At 42.5% G+C, this 20,599-nt stretch overlaps 1 protein-coding gene, 1 long non-coding RNA gene and 1 other non-coding gene across 3 annotated transcripts in view; all 3 read right to left on the reverse strand.

Moving 5' to 3' along the window:
- Positions 1-20,599, reverse strand: part of LOC145447147 (uncharacterized) — a 286,300-nt gene that overhangs the window by 191,709 nt on the left and 73,992 nt on the right. The window lies entirely within an intron of this gene.
- The window catches only part of LOC145447125 (uncharacterized), a 469,805-nt gene that overhangs the window by 178,952 nt on the left and 270,254 nt on the right, over positions 1-20,599 (reverse strand). The gene's annotated exons all lie outside the window — the stretch shown is intronic.
- Positions 17,499-17,571, reverse strand: Trnar-ucu (transfer RNA arginine (anticodon UCU)). The gene has a single exon. It is a non-coding gene; the product is annotated as a tRNA-Arg (tRNA).

Consider the following 20,599-nt stretch of genomic DNA (forward strand, 5'->3'; position numbering starts at 1 on the left):
CTACCTGTAAATCTGATTACGTGAGCAGAGAGGGGATAAAAAATTGATAGCAAAATATATGCAATTCCCGATCATATTGACCGATTCAAACATGAATTATACAAATTTTTCGCGCTTCGCGCGTTTACGGTCCTGGTGGGGAATGAAGGCTCGGAATAAATCTGAAGTGGGGAATGAAGACAAAAAGGTTGGGAACCACTGCGCTAGAGGTTACGACCCACACCCGGCTTGCGCAGTGAACTATTTTGAAGATATGTTTTGAGTATTATCCAAGTGCCAATCTTGATTTCATTTAACAGCTTTGCAATCCACATTTATCAAACTAAACAACCCAGTCCTTTGTCGCCAGAAAGAATATTTGTATAATCCTAATGCATCCAATAACGATTTTCTACACAATAATTCCATGTCAGATTTAATAAAGTGACGAGTGACTCTAATAAGGCTCAAAATGCGGCGATGCATAGCATTGATCGCTTCCACAACTACAACGCAAATGGGTTGCGGGTTCAAGTCCAAGAGGTGACCTCCCGAATTCCTACATAGATGTTGTGGACTTATTGATGCTCCTCCACGCCATCCGATCCAACTGAGTGGTGTCTTACAAAAGGGGAAAAGAAAACTGGAAGGTGGTAAAAGTCAACAGCTCATGATTAGGAATGAAGAATATTAGCCAAATGCAAAATGAACTTGGTAGTAGAACACAACTAAAACAATACTACCAGTAACCAAAACAGCAATAACAACTAGGCTCAATATGAATATCAGATGCCAATTGTGCACAAGAACGAGAGTTTCGTCGTAAAAGGCACATTCTGGTTTTGAATTCTTCTTCCAAACCACCATTTCTAATGGAGATATATTCCAGCAGTGGAGGGTGTTTTAGATGTCGTGTACACTGTACAGTGTACACTGAACGTAAATACGAATGCGCAAATACACCTCTGGGATACATCTCCATAATGAATGGTGTTTTAACTCGTTTTCACCTATTATGATGGGTGGGAAAGTGAAAACTATGTATCATAAAGGGCCGATGGACTGATTTGCACCTTTGGTATTGGTGTAAATCTAGTGATACACCTATTTACCACCCTTGTATTCCAAGTAAGATTTTGGTTTGCATTGAAGAGTGGCATTGAAAATTGTATGTGTCCTTATGTTGACAAGTAGCTGATGTCCTGTGAATAGTAGATATAAACCGGATCTGGTGGATAATCCGTTCGGGAAATGGTGCAGAGATATCATTTCATCAAATTTTGGCGCAGTGGGACCTATGGTCAGCACCGTAACTGCCGCACCCCAAACCCCTCAATTGGGGGGGGGGCGAGCTCGAAGGGGGCCCAAAATTATTTCGTGAATTAGCATAAATCATAGAGTATTTTTTTAAAATTCATGCAATTTTTTCAAAAATTTTACGCGCTGCGCGCGAATTCAAGTAGCCATTTAACTTTATTATTGGGTATTGGGCCATTACCGCGCCACGCCTCACCAAGACATACATTAAAGGTTTAGGCCATGTAACATGCGACTCCAAGAAGTGTGCCAGAACGATTGGCAGCGAGAAAACCTTGGCCGAAAAGGTATGTGCCCTTATGCTGACCGAAGACTTCGTGATATATACAAAATACATATAGGTTTAATTGTCCATAGGCGCCTAAATGACTGGCGCCGCATGTTCCTGTCTTTGCAATCTGAACCTCACAAGACAAATACCATCCCACTGGGAAAAGTTTTATGCCAGTGAAGAAATACCAATTTGAAATCGTGTGCGTCTCTTAGTTTAGAAGCCTGCGTTATGGCGATTTCTATATTTTTTGATATAGCAGACTGGAAGTCACAAAATAACATCATGTAACGAAGACATATCAACGTGTCAGCCCGCCTGAAGATGTTTAGTTATTATTTACGGACCCTCCCGTTTTCAAGACACTTCACTCAGCTCTACCGGTAAATCTAATTACGTGAGTAGAGAGGACAATAAATTGATAGCATAATATATATGCAATCGCCGATCTGATTGACCGATTTTATCATAAATTATCGAAAATTTTCGCGCTTCGCGATGGCTCACAATACAGTACAGATGAGTTCGTGACAAACGCGAACAACGTGATGGGGGGGGGGTCGTTTCATCACCATATGGGAGACCAAGACCAACGTTTTTTGGGGCCTGACGAGGTGCTGTTTCGTTCCTGCCAACGGGTATACGCTCGAAGATGTTTAATGTCCTACCTTTTCAAACACACCTCACTCAGCTCTACCGGCAAATCTGATTACGTGAGCAGAGAAAAGATAAAAATTGATAACAATATATATGCAATTCCCGATCATACTGGCCGATTCAATCAGGAATTCCATAATTTTCCGCGCTTCGCGGGCTCAGGCGACAGAATCTGATTCACTAAACTCCCAACGATTAATATAAATAGCGGTAAACAGTGTATCGCCGGAGGGGGGTCTGGGGGGGGGCGAAGCCCCCCATAAGTTCGGTCTATAGCCATATGGGGGGCCCAAGACCAAAGTTTTTTTTGCGGGGGGGGGGGGGGGGCTGACGAAGTGCTGTTACGGCCCTGCCTATGGTTGGCATTTGAAGTTAATTTAGAACGTCGGACGGCATGTCATTTATTTTCTATTAGCTGGATATTTCAGACTGACAAGACAGATCACTCATTCCAGCGGTCTTTGCAGTACAAGATAGAGACAGAGTTCAGCATTTGGCAGTCAGCTCATTTCTGTTTCAGACCGAATAACAATGCTGATATTTCCTGCATACCCTTTCGTCCATTATTGGACATACTCGTCCATTATTAATATTAGGGTTGCATTTAAAACAAAAATCAATTAAAAACAAACATGTTTAAGACAAGACCCTTGTTCAAAACATGATTTGTATTGTTTTATAAGTCTTTTTCAAGCCATGACGTCACGAATATTCAATTGTGGCGTCATAGTTGATTGACATTGACAATTGAAAATATAGGGTATATATAGCTCCTTTGACGAAATATCTACGTACAATAGCTGTCGAACCGACTATTTTGAGGTTTCCTACCCTACTATATCGTATACGTCGGCTATATCGGGTGGTAATTGTCTGTAGGCTCATACAATATGTTTTTTGGAAAGTATTTACCGAATTATGGCATGATTTTGAAAATTCAAAGAAAAAAACATTTTAAGAAAAGGCCTTTGTTTAAAACACTGTTTAAAACATGTTTTGAACAAAGTGTTTTAAAACACCGTTTGTTTTAAATGCAACCCTAATTAATATACAGTTAACCAGGGGTGGTCAGTAATGAAAAGCTTTTTTTGGAATACTCAGATGTTGTGACTATATACACATTTCATTCATTACAGCTATCGACTGACAACGATCTCTAATTCATTGCTTGGTCTGGTCAGGAAAGCGATTTAGAGAATGGTTATAAAGCGATAGCGCATGATCTCGACGCCACAGAGGTGTATTTTTAATGTCAGTATGCTACGCTTTTATACGGGTATGTATGAAATAGAAAATATGCATATAACCAGTTTTACGCAACGCAGTTTTATGAAACTTGTTTGACGAACGTGATTACAAATTCGGGTGCATTATTTCCATTTGTACGGCGGGGCTTAGATTAAAAGGACCCGACTAGACGGTAACGACCATTTCAACGATCGGACCTGTATCGAGGGTTTAGGCCAACCGGCGACCGTCATTTTGGGTCAAGGTTTCATCGCCACCGATTTTTTGTGTTGCATGGAACCTTACATTGCTGCATGTTGGTCCAAACTTCATACCCCAAGCATCTTCATGCAAAATGGGTCGGTTCCAAAATATCTGTTATACCAGCTTTCCAGAGAAGTCAATGTCAGACAAATATTATCACAGCATCAAACCGATATCGGCACAGTTTCATGATCAAACCGTATTGCAATCATGTCTCGGTTATTGACTGCATTACCCAAAACGACGACCTCGCACATGAATAAACTAATCGTAGGAGATCTCACGATGCGCGAAGAATTTTTTTGTTGACAGAAATTCGACAAATATTACATACATATTAACAGATTGCTCCGATCGTTTCATTGAATATATACTGAGCGTGGTGCAAATAGCCATCATCGGTTGAAAGCGCCACTTTTTCATATTAATAATATTAACGGCTCCGGTGACGCCGCGACCCAAAATTATACCCTTCGCGACCCTTACTTCAAGAACCCCTGATGAAAGGGAATAGCAGAAGCCCCACGGATGATTAGTAATAAATATTCATTATCACGTTTTCGATGCGTTTGAACACCATATTTTAGGGAATTTATTCTTATAAAACGCAGTTGATGCAAAAGTTAATTTTGTGCACCATAATCTAATATAACGAATTATATGTATGCGCATAGTATTTAGATGAGGTATATTTTTGTGTTTGTGACTGCCGCAAAAGAATGATGTTTGCCAATTAGGAATGGGACGTTATATGTATTTTCCTTGGTGTTTTATGCGGCATATACACCGACTCAGGATATACATACACACGAATGGTGCATATGCATACCATGAGTAGCCTACATGACGTGCATATGCCGCTGGACAAGGAAGCTGAAGATTGCCTTGTGAGGCTTTCCGAGTCTTGCAACACCCCTCCCCCTTTCCGTGTCCAACTCTAATGGTGATGAGAACTCTGTATTAATATCCTACACCAATTACAATGACCCACGTTGTTAATGCTTGCCTGTTTTTAGAGTCTAACTGTGACAGTGGTTTCAACCTTTTTATGGCCGTGGCCCACTTCCAGCTTTGAAACAGTTCCGTGGCCCTCCTCTAATTGAAATATAGATATATTCTGTCTTTGTGCTGTGATAGTCCAAAGCTCACATACTTTGATGATTACCAGTCAACTGAGATTCGAATAGCTTGGAAATGAAGTTATTCATTTCAATACAACTAGTTCTCAGGCTTTGGGGTCTAACGTCCAACATGGTAGAGTGCATATTATTTTGTAACTGACGTGACGTGGGCTCTGCGTATTTGCATCAGGGAACGTTGAATCCGATATGATACGATCGATTTCTGTGATTCTTCGCTGGCGTCATTATGGCTGGTTTTGTCGAACATGTGGCGACACCATGCGGCACCACCTCTGTGGTCATGGAGGCGTACAGTGCCTTCTCTTTATATTGACATGTCGCTTTGTATATAATGCTATATTGTGCTTTCCTCATACCGCTCAAGTGCTTCTCGCAATAAACTTGTTATCAGCTTGAACGGTGCGCCTAGCCCTTTTCAGCCGGCAGCTGGATAAGTCGGAGACAAAATACATGGCCTTCGACCAAGAACTTTTCTCTCCGAATTTATGCATCAGGCATTTCCAATATTTCCTGCAGTGACGTCCTTTCACAGCTTCCGCCCCGATTACAAGCCACTCACCCACGCCTCCAACAAACCGTCGGAGCCTTGGTGAGAACGTCAACAGCGCCACCTTCGTGCAATTACCACCACCCAAAACAATCAAGGTTCTACAAGATCAACTTGTGACAACTGATCAACTTCTATCAAATATTCATGCCTGCAATCGCAGACACCAATTGAAAACCCCACAGCAGCCTCTCATTTCTGAACTGGTATCTCAAAAGGGAAGAGCAGATTTGCAATGAATATTCGTTATAATGTTTTATTTTGTGAGGAAATCATATTTTAATGGTTCCGTTCTTTTAACACTTTGTTGATGCACATTGCACAGTTACGTTTGCATACCACCAATATATAGTATTGTATTAGATGTGTATTCCGGTAGATTTTTAGTTTCTGTGACTCTCCGAAAATTTGGGGTTCCGCGAAGACTTGCGGATTAGCGTAGGTGTTCCGTGGATTAGAAAAGGTCAAAAACCACTTCTCTACATTTATCGCGATTGCTAAGGCGTTAATATTCCATTGGATTTCTAAGTTTGGTGTACACTATCATCCCTCATCGGATGGTGGACCCCAATTTACAACGGAATTGTTGTCAGCAATCAATCAACTTTTAGGAATCAAACTTCTACACACTACATCCTTCAACCCACAATCAAATGGTTTGGTGGAACGGTTCCTTGACATTTGAAAATGCGGCAATGTCTCGATTGACCGATGCGAATTGGTTAGACCACATACCTTGGTTTTGATCGGGATCCAGACAGCTGAGAAGAAAGATCCAAAGACGACATCCGCAGAGATAGTTTACGCGACTACACTGATAGTACCCGACCAGTTTATCTCCCCGGAAACCACACAAGAAGCGGCCAAATTTATGCCATCGCTGCGAGAAACGCTTCGCAAGTTACTGTCTACGCCAATGTCAACGCACGGCAATAAACGTAAATTAATTCTTTCAAGTTGTTTGACAGATTGCAGTTACGTGTTCGTGCGACGGGATACAAACGTACCTCCAATTACGAAACCATGCTACGCCCATTAACGGTCATCGAAAGGACCCCAAGGACATTCAAGCTATGGTATTTACAGGCTGACTTCGCACCGAAATCGCAAGTATAATAATGATATTTAAGACCAGTGGGAATCAGTTCCCTAGTCGCTCTATGCGTGAAAACATTGTACAGTTATTGAATGAATTACTTTGATTCGGTCCTTCATCAGATCACGTGATTAGATTTACCGGCGGAGCTCATGCAGCATGGTTTCTTGGGGCACGTAGTTGTATATCTTAATTATAGGTAATGTTCATGCCACACTGTTCCGACTGTATTCACGAAGATATGGCAGGATAGCTTCGAATGGGCCCATTGTTATTAATTACCCAGTCGAAGAAGACCAACGGGTGATAAGCGCCCATTTTTCTTTTATTAAACAACAACAGCAACAACCCTGTCGAAGTATGCTATTACTTTGCGGCCCCCGGTGAAGATTGTTGCTATTCAAAAGATATTTGAATCGCTCACATGTATCAGAATAAACACCGTGAGACTCCGTTTGACCGACACACGCGATTACAAACTTTCATTTCATAACGGGTGCAAGATGTTCCTCTGCGGGTCGCAGTTGTAGCGACGAGTTCAAATAACACGGCTAGTATCATCCGGCGCTGACCATTCCGTCGATTCTGTCAACATCAAATGTTTTGGCGACATGGCATTCACGACCATATTCACTTCTCACGATCTTTCGGCTTGAGACGTCGTCGCGTGCGGACCTCTTGCTGCGCTTCCTAACTGTGTAGTCTGAGATAGACAAGCGCTCTATAATAATTAGTGATCTACAAGGCCAGTATCGAATGGAAGTCTCTTCCTCTGGCAAACGCAAACTGTCGTGTGTCTCTGCGGACGTGGTCAATAGTGATAGTGATAGCGATGCTCGTGCCTCCTTAGCAAAAGTATCTGCTAAGGATTTTGCTAGTCAGCCTACGAAGCAACCTTCCAGCACCCAGGAACCGGAATTGAGCGACGGAGCTAGTCAAAAACATTGTAGCCAAATGAGAATCGTTGTATCAGGTGAAGGCCTTTCGTTGAAGCGCCTCCATCCTACAGTAGTGCATAGGGCACTCTTTTCATTGATCGGTGAATATGAGGGACCTCGTCCTCTTCGGTCGGGAGACCTTCTAATCACATGCACTAGTCAGAAACAGGTCCAAGCTCTCCTCCAGTCTGACTGCCTGACAGACAAAGTTTCTGGCTCTAAAATTAACGTAAAAACCTCTCTGTACCCCGAAAAATCCTATGCTAGCAGAGCTGTCATTTCTGGCGTGCCCCTAGATATCAAGGAGTCGGAACTCCTCGACAGCCTTGGCGGTGTTGGAGTCACAGCCGTAAAACGCCTCAAGAGGAAAGTCGACAATGGTTATGACTCCTGTTCCGCTGTTCTCCTTTTCTTCCGCTGTGACAAAGTACCTGAGAGTGTAAATTTCTCTTACCTTCGGTTCTGGACTAGGCCTTATAATCCTCCCCCTTTGAGATGCTATCGCTGCAATAGGTACGGCCACTCCAAAGAATCGTGTAGAGGAAAAGCAACTTGTAGTAAATGTGGTAGTTCTGACCACGAGCATGCCTCGTGCACGAAGGATAAATTTTGCATCAACTGCAAAAAACCTCACAGTGCCGGCTATGGCGGTTGTAGCGTATATAAAACCGAAGCTAAACTGCAAATTATCAAAGAACGTACAAAAATCAGTTATGCCGAAGCGAAGGTCGTGTTAAACTCGGCCACCGTTGCTACCCCTTTGCCTACGTCTCATATGCACAGGACTTTTAGTGAAGTCCTCGCTAACGACTCCTCCACATCTTCCCGACATCTACGAACTCGTCGCACCAAAATCAGTTCGATCCTTAGCAAACATACCATTTCCGCTCCTGCTCCCAATCATGGGGATTTGCGACATTTCAGTCAGACCCAATCGAAAGAAAATACTGTTAACCATGCTGCTAGCCATACCGAATTGGAAGAGAATACCCCTATGTCTTCGTGTCAACCACCCACCCCAGATCTTTCGCAGTTACTTTCCCTACTTGTAGGAATCGTTGAATATACGATGGAGGCTGTCAAATCTGGTCAATGCAATGCGCTTGAAATCGTGTCCAGAGCATGCCTTAAGCATGGTTTTTCGGCTCCTGCTCCTAAAGTTAATGTCTAATCAAGCTCTCCGTTTCATCCAATGGAATTGTAGAGGTATTTATCGTAAATTACCCGAGCTGAAACAATTTATCCACAACCTTCCAAATACACCTGACGTGATATTGCTTCAAGAGACTCATCTCATCGATAAGTATTCCCCCAAGTTAACGGGTTTTCGGGTCTTTCGTAAAGACAACTCGCTTCATTCCGGTGGCCTGGCCATTTTTGTGCGGGAATCTCTTCCCGCGACTGAGATCCAACTTGACACTCCATCTTGCATTGAAGTGTTGTGTATATCCATCGGCCACCTACGCATCTGCAACGTCTATATGAGCCCTACCGCAGTTTCAGAAGATAGTGCTTTTGTTTTCCTTGAATCGCTGTCACGTCGTGCCATAATCTTCGGGGATTTTAATGCCCACCATCTCTCCTGGGGTCAACGAAATAACCGACGGGGCCGCCTCCTATTTGACGCTATCGACCAAAATGGATCGGTGGTGTTGAATAGCAGCTCGCCAACCCATCTCAACATTGCCTCCAACGCCATAAACCGCTACTCGCTACTTGATTTATCTATCGCGTCAGCCGACGTATCTTCGAAGTGTCGAACTGACGTCACGGATCGGTTACTGGGAAGCGACCACTTTCTTGTAATAACTAATTTCAAAGAAAAGTTTTCAAATGAAACAAACGGAAAAACCTCGTGGAATTTTCGCAGAGCGGATTGGGCGGCCTTTGAGAGAAAAATCGACAGGAGCCTAGAAACCTCGGGCTATGAAGATGTAAATCTTTTGAACAAGACTTTCTCAGAATGCGTAATGGACGCGGCGCATTCATCAATTCCGAAGTATCCTTTAGTGAACCGAAAACCTTCTGTGCCATGGTGGAATGCGTCTTGCGATAGAGCTGTAAGACGCAAGAGAGCTGCTTTCCTCAAAATGAGACGAACTTTCTGCATAAATGATGTCATCGAATATAAACGCATGCGGTCGGAATGCCGGAAAATGATACTTTCTTCTAAAAGGGAAAGTTGGGAAAACTTTTGTTCTTCTCTGAATGATTCAAGCAATTACTCCAAAGTTTGGAAGGTAGTTCGATCCTTTTCTGGTGTTCGTTCCTACAATATCATACCTCCGATCTCTATTGGTGGCGTCGTTGCTGGTAGTGACGACAGGTCGAAGGCTGACGCTCTAGCCTTGCACTTTTCGTCGGTTAGCAGTGATAGCAATTACACGTCAGCATTCCGAACAAGGAAGGAAGCGGTTGAGGATCAAATAACCTCCCGAATCGCCAGTTTCTCAGCACCTAACAATGATACCATTAACGGTCCTTTTTCCATGGTCGAACTGAAATCAGCCATTTCGTCTCGAGGAAACACCAGCCCGGGCTTGGACGATATCGCTTACGCCATGTTGAAGCACTTGTCTGACGAGTCTCTAACATATATCCTCCGTTTGATCAATTCTTCTTGGAGTAATGGCCTTCTTCCTGACTCCTGGAAACATGCTGTTGTTGTCCCCATATTGAAAGGTGGGAAAGACCCCGCTGCGGCAAAATCCTATCGTCCCATTTCGCTGACTAGTCATTTATGTAAAGTAATGGAAGTTATGGTAACGAGGCGCTTGAGATGGCACTTGGAATCGAACTCCCTTCTCAACGCCGCTCAGTCTGGATTTCGCCATGGGCGTAGCACCATGGATAACATGCAACTTCATGATACCGTGTACAAAGCGGTAAACAATCGGTATTCCGTGGTCGCAGTCTTTTTGGACATTCAATCCGCGTATGATATGGTATGGCGCAACGGTCTTCTGTTCAAACTAACGGAGCTTGGAATAAAAGGCCAAACGTTGAATTGGATAAGGAGTTTTCTGTCACACCGATCTTTTCAAGTTCGAGTTGGTGATTCTCTATCCAACGTTCATTTTTTAAAAAATGGCCTGCCACAGGGTAGTGTCATCAGTCCTCTGCTCTTTGCAATCATGATGGCCGACCTACCCCTGTTGGTCAACACCTCCCATGCACTCTTCGCAGACGATCTCTTACTTTGGGATTGCGGTCTCTCCATTCCAAACCTACTTCCGTCCATACAGCGCTCCCTGGACTCCATACAAGAATGGTGCGACAAGTGGGGTATGCTCTTGTCTAAATCCAAAACCGTCGCAATGTTATTTACACATAGAAGAAAAATTCCTCCCCTTGCTCTCAAACTGGATGGTTCAAATATACCGTTTGTGGAAACATTCAAATATCTCGGCGTCGTTTTTGATAAGAGGCTATCCTATAAAGCACATATCGAATACATCTCCTCTAAATGTAGTAAAAGACTAAATTTGCTGAGAGCTCTCACTGGGACAAGTTGGGGAGCCAGTAAGAAGAGTCTCCTGAGTGTCTACCGTTACCTCGTCCGCTCCATCATCGAGTACGGAATGCCGGTGTACTTCTTTGCCCCGGCCACACATCGGAAGAAGATTTAGGTTATCCAGAGTAAAGCTTTAAGGATTTGTACAAATGCCATGCGTAGCACCCCGATTTGCGTGATTCAAGCCGAATGTCAGGAAATGCCTCTGCATCTGCGGCACAAGTTTCTTTCAATGAATTGCCGGTGTCACCTGATGAACCAGGACCCGAGAAACTCGTTTATCAGCCAAATTATTGAAGATTCCTGGCATGACATTTACAGTCTCACAAATCCTAGCTTTCAGACATTCAACACCTATACTAAATCGCCGCTATTCAACGGCTTCATATTGGACAGGTACCGGCTTCCCTCGTCTCCTCCTTGGTTGTTACCTCAACCAAGTGTTGATTTATCTCTCCTCTCGGAGAATGCTTTTCGTGGTGTTTTTGAGGCCTATAACCAGACTTGTTTAAGTCACGTTGCCGATCACTACGATGCACACACGCTAATATACACGGACGGATCTAAATCGCTTGTTGGAGGGGGAGCGGCGTTTTGCATCCCTTCACTTGACGTTTCAGTTGCCCAGGCTTGTTCAGCCGAGCATTCCGTCTTCTCCACTGAGATGATAGCGATCGACCTAGCGCTGATTTGGATTACAAGAAATCGCAACTCGTCAACCGAATATCTGATCATGTCAGATTGTTCGAGTGCCCTGGCTTGCATTGGCAACTTCAACATGTATCCTCGCCATAAGCTGGTTTATGAAATATTATTCTCCCTGTCTCGATTGAGGGAATTCGACGTCAACGTATCATTCCTTTGGATACCCGGCCACATGGGCATTCACGGCAATGAAGAAGCTGACAGATTGGCAAAGAATGTCTCCACCACCCCGCCAAGTTCCGAAGATATGCCGGCGCTCTCCGAACAAGAAGCCCGGCACATAATACGTCGTCACTGCATGGCATTGTGGGACCAAGAATACCAGAGCTCCGAAAACGGCCTACGTTACAAGTCCTTCAACAGTTCTGTTCTACATCCTTCTCCTGGTTATGGTAATCGCCTTTATGATAGTATAATCCTTCGATTGCAATCGGGTCATTGCCGATTAAATGGCCATTTGTTTAAACTTGGAATGGTAGACTCTCCTGCGTGTTGTTACTGCCGCTACCCCGAAACTGTGGATCATTTCTTAATTAGTTGCCCTAAATATGACTTTCATCGTTCATTTCTTATTGATAAATTGATAAATGTGTTCAATTAAAAGTGAATTTCTGTATTGATGATTTGCTCACTGATTCTCGTATAGTCCCGTATGTCGTTGAATTTGTGTTATCGTGCAACCGCTATTTATAACCGTATAGTCTGTAATTTATTTTGTAATTTATTTCTGTTATGTTCGTGCGTGCATCAATTTGTGTAATCGCCTCATCTCACTTGATTGATTCTACTTCATTGTGCCATTGATCCTTGTGCTATTGATCATTATTTCGTGTTACCTCCTTTATTTGTGTACTATGCTCAATGACCGTGGTGCAAAAGGCCGTCAGGCGATAAGCGCCAATTTTTCTGTTTAATAAACAACAACAACAACAACACCTTCTCACGATCTCGTCATCGAGACCGAATTCTGTCAGTACTTTGAATTCCAGTCATCGCATATATTGACTTTCATTGATGATGAGATGTCCAAACCACTAAAGCTTGTAGTAGAATTATGTCAGCAATATGAATAGATGGCTAATGAAATAACGCCATACAGAAAACTGAGCCTTTTTCACAACTTCGTAATTTTTCTAATATAGTAGGTCTGCAGCCAAGCGCGGTTGAAAACCACAGGACTTGGGATTTCAAATCTTGCTTGCGATATCTTTCTGATTAATACCTGGTGATACCAAGGCTTGAAATTACACACATTTTCGTTTTCGATCACCCATTTCGGACACGACTATTGTTTCATCGTAAATCATCGTTGGATCTCCTCTGGAGTCACTGGAGTTGGAAATGGAAGAATACGAAACGACCAATTTTACCTGTGATTAGAACCGGTGAATCGAAATTGAATCAATTGCGATTGCTATTTCATTACGGACTACTACCGAACAACACATTGAATATTTTGTAAAAATGACTTCTTACCTATCAGTTAGCGGAAGCCCGCGGAACATCACAAAACCCCACGCCTCAGGCCAAGTATATGATTTGTGTAGCCGACGCATTGTCAACACCAGATGTCTCAAACTCAAACGTGCTCGCGGGCCAATTTCCTACTTTTTGATGGCGCCGCGGACCGCAACACCAATAACAGAGAAATTCAAATGTATTTCCGAGTAGGCCTTATTTGACGGGACCTTTCAGACTGACATTCCACACGCATCTTGAAAATGTGATTTACTATTGTGAATTCACGCCTGGCATGAAGCAATTACATTTTAAAATATTTGAATAAAATTGTTGCTGTAATTGGCATAGTTCCTGTATATTTAGTTGTAGACACCATGCGAGAGTACAAATGCATCAAGACATCGTAAAAGCTGTTACGTCATAATGTTGCAGCACGTCATAATGTTGCAGCTAGCGGACATCTGACGTGTCACAATTATAGGTAAAATATTTTAGAATCTTACAAAGATTCATCTGATATCGAAGCATTGGAGTAGTATATTATTATGGATAAGAACACAATGTAATAGCCTACGTGGCGCTTATCGCAACTATAGAGGCTATTTGCGCCACGCACAGAACAAGTTAAACGCTACAGAACGTTCATAATATATATATGGGAGGTATAAAGCTACACATGCGCACATGAAAGGTTTAAATAGGTTCTACAACGTTACTCGACTCGATCTAACATATTCAACTTCATATCGAAGTGCTTGTGGGGTCAGTGAGTAGAGTACGTATGTCGAAAGCTACCTCCTTCGAATCTGCATGGCTTCGTAAGCATGCTCCTTGATCGCGGTATTTTCTGCAATTCATCAAATAGTGCTCTACGGCAGCGGTTCTCAACCTGGGTCCGCGAAGCATTTCCAGGAGGTCCACGAGGCCTCCGAATTTTTCAAGATAGTTTTTAACCAAATTTGTATTTTTTTTAAATTAGGAAAATCACGAGGCAGTTTTTCTTCATTAGCAGTAGAACTCACATCAACAGAATGGCCGTCAAAGATGAAATATCCTGCTGGGCAGACTCATTAGCTGCTAATTGCCAATATCCTACCGATACAAATATTTTGCTGTTTTGTTGGGGATTGTGAAAAAAATAAATAGTTGCATTAGTAAGGTCAATCACTGTGACTTGGATATGTTCACAAAAATCCATTTTCTCCTGTGATATACATAACCACCATAATAACTTCAAGATAGAATGGTGGATAGAAATGAACAGGCTTGACGGTAAATGCTCAATAAAAAAATTGTTTGGTGCCATAATTGGTGCGATCGTGCCCAATTGTGTCGTCGGAAGCGTTACCCATTATTATTACATTCGTCACCACCTTTCTTTGTCTAAATCTGAGGTTCTCAAACTGGGGGGCGCACGCTGGGGGGGGGGGGTGCTTCGCGCGATTTACCTGCAGTTCGTTGTTGTTGCTATTTGTTTAGCCCGAATTTCATATTGAAGAATTCTCTCATCAACAAGCATAACCATCCATGCAATCAATCTATCCATTGGGTTTGCTAGCATTCTGGTTTCACTTTGTGTTATATGACAATAAGGGGGCGCGACATTTTTCACTATCGTAAAGGAGGGGGGCGGGCGTGTCTTAAACAATTTGAGAACCACTGGTCTAAATGGATTTTCAGCATTCGTTCATATCAAATCGAAGGTGCAAATTTTCAAGGCACGATCACGTATTTCAAGAAATGCAGTTGCTGAATTCGCTTTGAAATAATAAAAGTCAACCCAATTTCTACATGAATAGGATGTCATTTTGAAGAAAAGTCATCTTGTTGTTGATGTTTATCACTAGCCCTACAGTTATCATTTTCACAAGACATAGATGATGATTGTGCGAATATTGAGTTAAATTTGATCTAAAAGGTCGGGGGTCCGTGACGGCCCAAAAGGGTTCCGCGAAGACAAAAAGGTTGAGAACCACTGCTCTACGGTTTCATCAATACCACATACGTCGCACAGTCGCGAGTCGATGCGTCTAATCTTGCTGAGATGGTACTTCTGTCTGCAATGCGTCGTTCTTAACCGCAGAATAATCGAGTTTCAAAACCTTGTGTCCACTTCCGAGAGTCTATCATGTACTGAGGGTCCCAGTTCTTTGTACGATCTCCTCATCTCCCAGTATCTGTTGATTGATGAATGCGGTCTCACTCATCTTTGCAATGCGCAAGTACGATCGTAGATCGGCGAGTGGGATGGCATGATTTCGTCGTCTGTGTGTAATAGAGGCTTCCGCCCTTGCTAATTGGTCTGCAGATTCATTACCGGTATACCGGAGTGTCCAGGTAACCATACAAACGATGTGGTGATTTCTTCTGCCCGTAACTGATGATTCAGCTCGATCATTTCATTCACCAGTGCCGTGTGGTATAGTTCAGAATGTTTGATCGCATCCAATGCACTCAAGGAATCGCTGAATATTGCAACTTTCTTAACTTGACTCTGCCGCACCCATAGTAGCGCATGGGTGATTGCAATGAGCTCCACCGAGAAGATCGAGAGAATTCTGGGGAGAAAGTACGCAATGGTCATATTTGTGCAGGAACGTGAACCGAATATCCGCATCCTATGTCCGTTTTAGACCCGTCTGTATAGATCTCTGTGTGTTCTTCATAGTTGGCAGATATGTGATCCTTGAAGAGTATCGCAACAGTTTCTAGAGCTGTTTCTCTACTTATTGACAGCGATAGTGAGGAATCGACTTCGGGATATGACGTTGCCCAAGGTAATCGATAGTATCACGTTTCCTGCAATATTCTCACAAGACAAGGCATTAACATGTGTAAAGGTACGAAACGTTGAAAATCGATCATTAATAAGAGCGTATATTTCCTCCCACGTCTACTGCTATACAGAATAAGTAGGATTGTCCTGCTGGGTAGTCGTAGTCGTAGTCGTAGGCGTACCAATGTCTTATGTGAAGAGGCATTTCATTGCTTTCAATTTCGAGTACGCACACCGGGGTATTGCACAAGTGCACATGGCGCCACAGCATATTCTCAAGGCTTGGTTCCTAATCACTTCATTTTTCTTAACGTGTGTCTTGGGCAAAGAAATAGGCCTCCATTCCATAATCGATCACCAAGCGAATTAATGATCTATATAGCATCGGCAATACATTTTTAGACCCACCTCTGGTGGTGCCTGATAGCATTTTCAGCAAATTTAGTCGTTTGGCACACTTCCCTATACCGTAATCAATATGATTTTTGTAGTTCAACCTCTTATCAAAGTATACTCCAAGATATTTGAAATTGTCTACACAAGTTAGATCATTTTCACTCAACCAAAGTCTTGGTGCATCCAGATTGCGTTTTCTGGTAATTAACATAGAGTAGTAATGCCTAATGCGACTTTCGGCCACACTCCTGATAACAAGGCTATTTATTGATCATGTCATTACCTAAGTCAAAATAAATCAGCGTTAGATTTACCTTCGAATATTGGAACAGATCTATAACAACTTGAACATAATGATTACTGTGCCATAGCAATAGAAATGTCCAATCGCCGAAGCATTTATTGATCTTCCACTACGTGGTAACTTTTGAAAGTGATCTAATAGTGAAGTTTGATGAGTAGTTTCAGGCTTCTGGAGTAACTTTGGGGCAAATTTCCAGTTTAAATATAAAGAGCAGATATATAGTCGAACACTTCGAAATCCGAGATAACGTCGCGGTCCGCACAAAATGGTCTCGCAGTCGGCATGCGGTCCGCGGGATGCGTGTTTGAGACCTTTGGTCAACACCATTTAATAAACATTTCCGGAGAATTGCTACATTTTTACGCGCGACGAGAGCAAGACAAATAAACGAAAATCTCGAATTATACCGATCTCCGCGTTCGAGGTCAACGGTTTAATTTGTGGTACCAAATATCGCATTCATACCCAATCCAATTGATATGATGCATGCGCCAACACGCCATTGAATATGTTTTACTGCGTTGGCTCTAATATGGTTTCATCGTTTCTTTTTTGCGAAATGACCTGAATTGAGTGGTACTTTTAATCTTAAGATCCACCTTAGCGAAATACTACCACATACACCATTGCATTCGTGTTGGGCTGTAACTTTAACGTCCGACTCTCGAGCCTTGAATATATGTACTCGTTTTGGCGAAATGATATTTCTTGCTATGCTATTTTGTACGTTATTACTGACCAATTCCCGTTGTGTCACGAATGGTTCAATTGTAATTGGAAGGGGAAATATTGCAAGTCATGAAGGAGATATGAATGATTTTGTGTGGACAATATATAATCATTAACAGTTACGTGCCAGAGAGAACAAAATTGTCGTTCTCTAATCCGAGTACCTATACAAAGGCATCTCCGCCGGGACTCGAACCCGGAACCTCTGGATTAGAAGTCCAGCGCGCTATCCATTGCGCTACGGAGACCACGCGGCGTTCTTGTCTGGGGTACCGATACTCTTAGCTGAGAAGGCGAGAACCCGAACGCGAAGATGAACCTCTTTCACCTCACGGGACATCACTTTGCATGAAATACATTTATGAATGTGCGAATACATATATGCATACATAGTAGTGCGTATATTTAGATTGATTGAATGACAATGATTCTTGAAATCGCTTTGTCGAAATTAGCACGAAGCCAGATTATCTACTTATAATCTTGGCAATTTTAATCGTGTACTTGTCTATAGGAAACCTCATTTTCATTCCTTTTTAACGTAGCTGTTTGCATATTAAGAAAGTCAGATGTAGTTAATAATAATAAAAAACTGGTAAAGTGGTCGACTTCAACTGGTTCGCATTAGGTCTATAAAACCATGTCACGATATTTTACGAGATCAGCAAAACGGTTACATTCAATGACTTTTGTAATGATACCGGCTGGTAAGATTCGATTTTTGTGATTGAACCGGCTTAACGTCATATCATATCATACGTGAATAACTGTAACAGATCGGGGCACATCTATTCAGCCCGGAAGAGCCTCTAATTCCACCCGGTATTTTAGGTTGCCAGAAAATCCACCAGGGAGATTTGTCAAAGATTATGCAGCCACAATCATACAAACGGAACATCAACATCATACATACGGAAGTATCTTCCAGTGCGCAGCAGTACAGCCTCCGATCAGCTCTACCCAGTTTCATCCTTGCCAAGCCCACAAAAATATAAGAGCCTCGAAAACTGGTATATTTTTCGGTATCGTCAGATTAGTATCTAAGTTTACTTGTTGAATTTCCTTTTGTACATAGGCTAAGCCCTCATAACAAGCAAATGAGTTGAATACAAAGACTCACGATTACATATGCTGAGGTTACCGGAACGTTGTTTCATACCACTAAGTTGGATTACTGGTATGATGGATTATCGCGTTAATCAGAATTCAACTTCCCAGGATTCTGGAAACCGGTTGATCGCAGCGTATAAAGTCAGTTTTAATCTCATGATGTTACAAACCAGAACAAACTGGGTATACACTGCGTAAAATTAGTATATTTCCGATAATAACCGTGACGATTATCTCCTAGGTAATGGCTTCACCAAACCATCGGATAATCAACTAATTATGTACGCACCATTGCAGAGCGATACATCCGTATCTGTAACATTCTGTAATCCGTTTCTTCGCTATACCGTACTGATTACGCACTACTTTCATTTCACGATGATGATAATTCTACCTATTCTAGACGTAGTATCTTTATCAGCAGGCCGCCGTTTCACTCAACAGATTGACCACTGACAGCCAATAACGCGTTTTCGCTTTAAGATGCAACAGATAACACCATTTGATTGAAAACTCGGGACACCTCGAGTAATCATCTCCCGTAACCTTATCCTACGTTATGTGTCGCGATTAGCATTTTTTAATCCGACGATCAGCGTTCTTCCGGTGTCTTAAAAGGATTAGAACTTTGATATTGAACTCTCGAATCTAATTACAGATAACTAGCCTACGGATTGATACGCAACACCCGTCGTCACGCTTGCTTGCTCAATGCTCAGAGATGATTACTGCTCAGTAATCTGAACGCAACATAATTGCTAATCCCATAGCTGACGACCCGAGCGGTCAAATTAAATAAAGTTGACCTTATTCGAAACCTACTGTCGCACTGATTCCGAAAATATACATTAAAATCGGACCAGAGCAATGGAACCTCCTTGAAATACACCCAGGGCCGTAACTGCCGGACTCCAAACCCCCCAATTGGGGGGGGGGGCAAGCTCGAGGGGGGCCCGGAATTATTTCGTGAATTAGCATAAATTATAGAGTATTTTTTGAAAATTTATGCAACTTTTTTGAAAATTTGATTTGAATTTGCCAAAATTCTTGATTATTTGGCACTCTTCCCCAAAGAAAAAATACGCAAGATATATGGAAATGGGCAGATCAGCGTTGGCCATTACCGCGCCACGATTCACCAAGACGTATAAAGTTTTAGGCCATGTAACATGCGACTACAAGATGTGTGCCAGAACGATCGGCAGCGAGAAAACCTTGGCCGAAAAGGACTGCCCTTATGCTGACCGAAATCTTCGTTATATAGGCAAAATACATATAGGTTCAATTCTCCATAGGCACCTAAATGACTGGCGCCGAATGTTCCTGTCTTGGCAATCTGAACTTCACAAGACAAATACCATCCCGCAGGGAAAAATTATATGCAAGTGAAGAAATACCGATTTGAAATCGTGTGATCTTTTAGTTTAGTACGTTTGAGCGATTCTATATTTTTTGATAAAGCAGACAGCAGGTCACAAAATAAAAAACATGTAACAAAGTCATACCAACGAGTCCGCCCGCCCGAAGATGTCTAATTATTATTTACGGGCTCTACAGCTTCAAGATACCTCACTCAGCTCTACCGGCCAATCTGATTACGTGAGCAGAGAAGACAAGAAATTGATAGTAATATATATGCAATTCCCGATCTTATTGACCAATTTTATCATGAATTATGTAAAATTTTCGCGCTTCGCGCTGGCTCAGGTACGTCTTTAATTTCGTGGCAAAGGCGAACAACGTGATGGGGGATCGGTTCATCACCCAATGGGAGCCCAAGACTCTTTTTTGGGGGGGCTGACGAAGTGTCGTTTCGTTCCGACCAACGGGTATCATCCCTGAGATGTCTGCTTATTACTGAGGTGTCCTACACCTTTTCAAACATACCTCACTCAGCTCTGCCGATAAATCAGATTGCGTGAGCAGAGAGAGGATAACAAGTTATAGCAATATATATGCATTTCCCGATCATATTTACCGATTCAGTCATGAATTATAGAAATTTCTTGCGCTTCGCTCATTTCGGCTAGAAAAGCTGACTCATAAAATGGGCCCCTAATGTAGATGATAAGTAGCGGTAAACAGCGTATAGCATGACGGGGTCTGGCCCTGGGGGCCCCCGGAATTTCGATTCATCTACATATGGGGGCCCAAGACCAACGTTTT

This window comes from Botryllus schlosseri, chromosome 9 (genome assembly GCF_051294905.1).
Source record: "Botryllus schlosseri isolate E-star chromosome 9, Bs_hap1, whole genome shotgun sequence".
Lineage (NCBI taxonomy): Eukaryota > Metazoa > Chordata > Ascidiacea > Stolidobranchia > Styelidae > Botryllus > Botryllus schlosseri.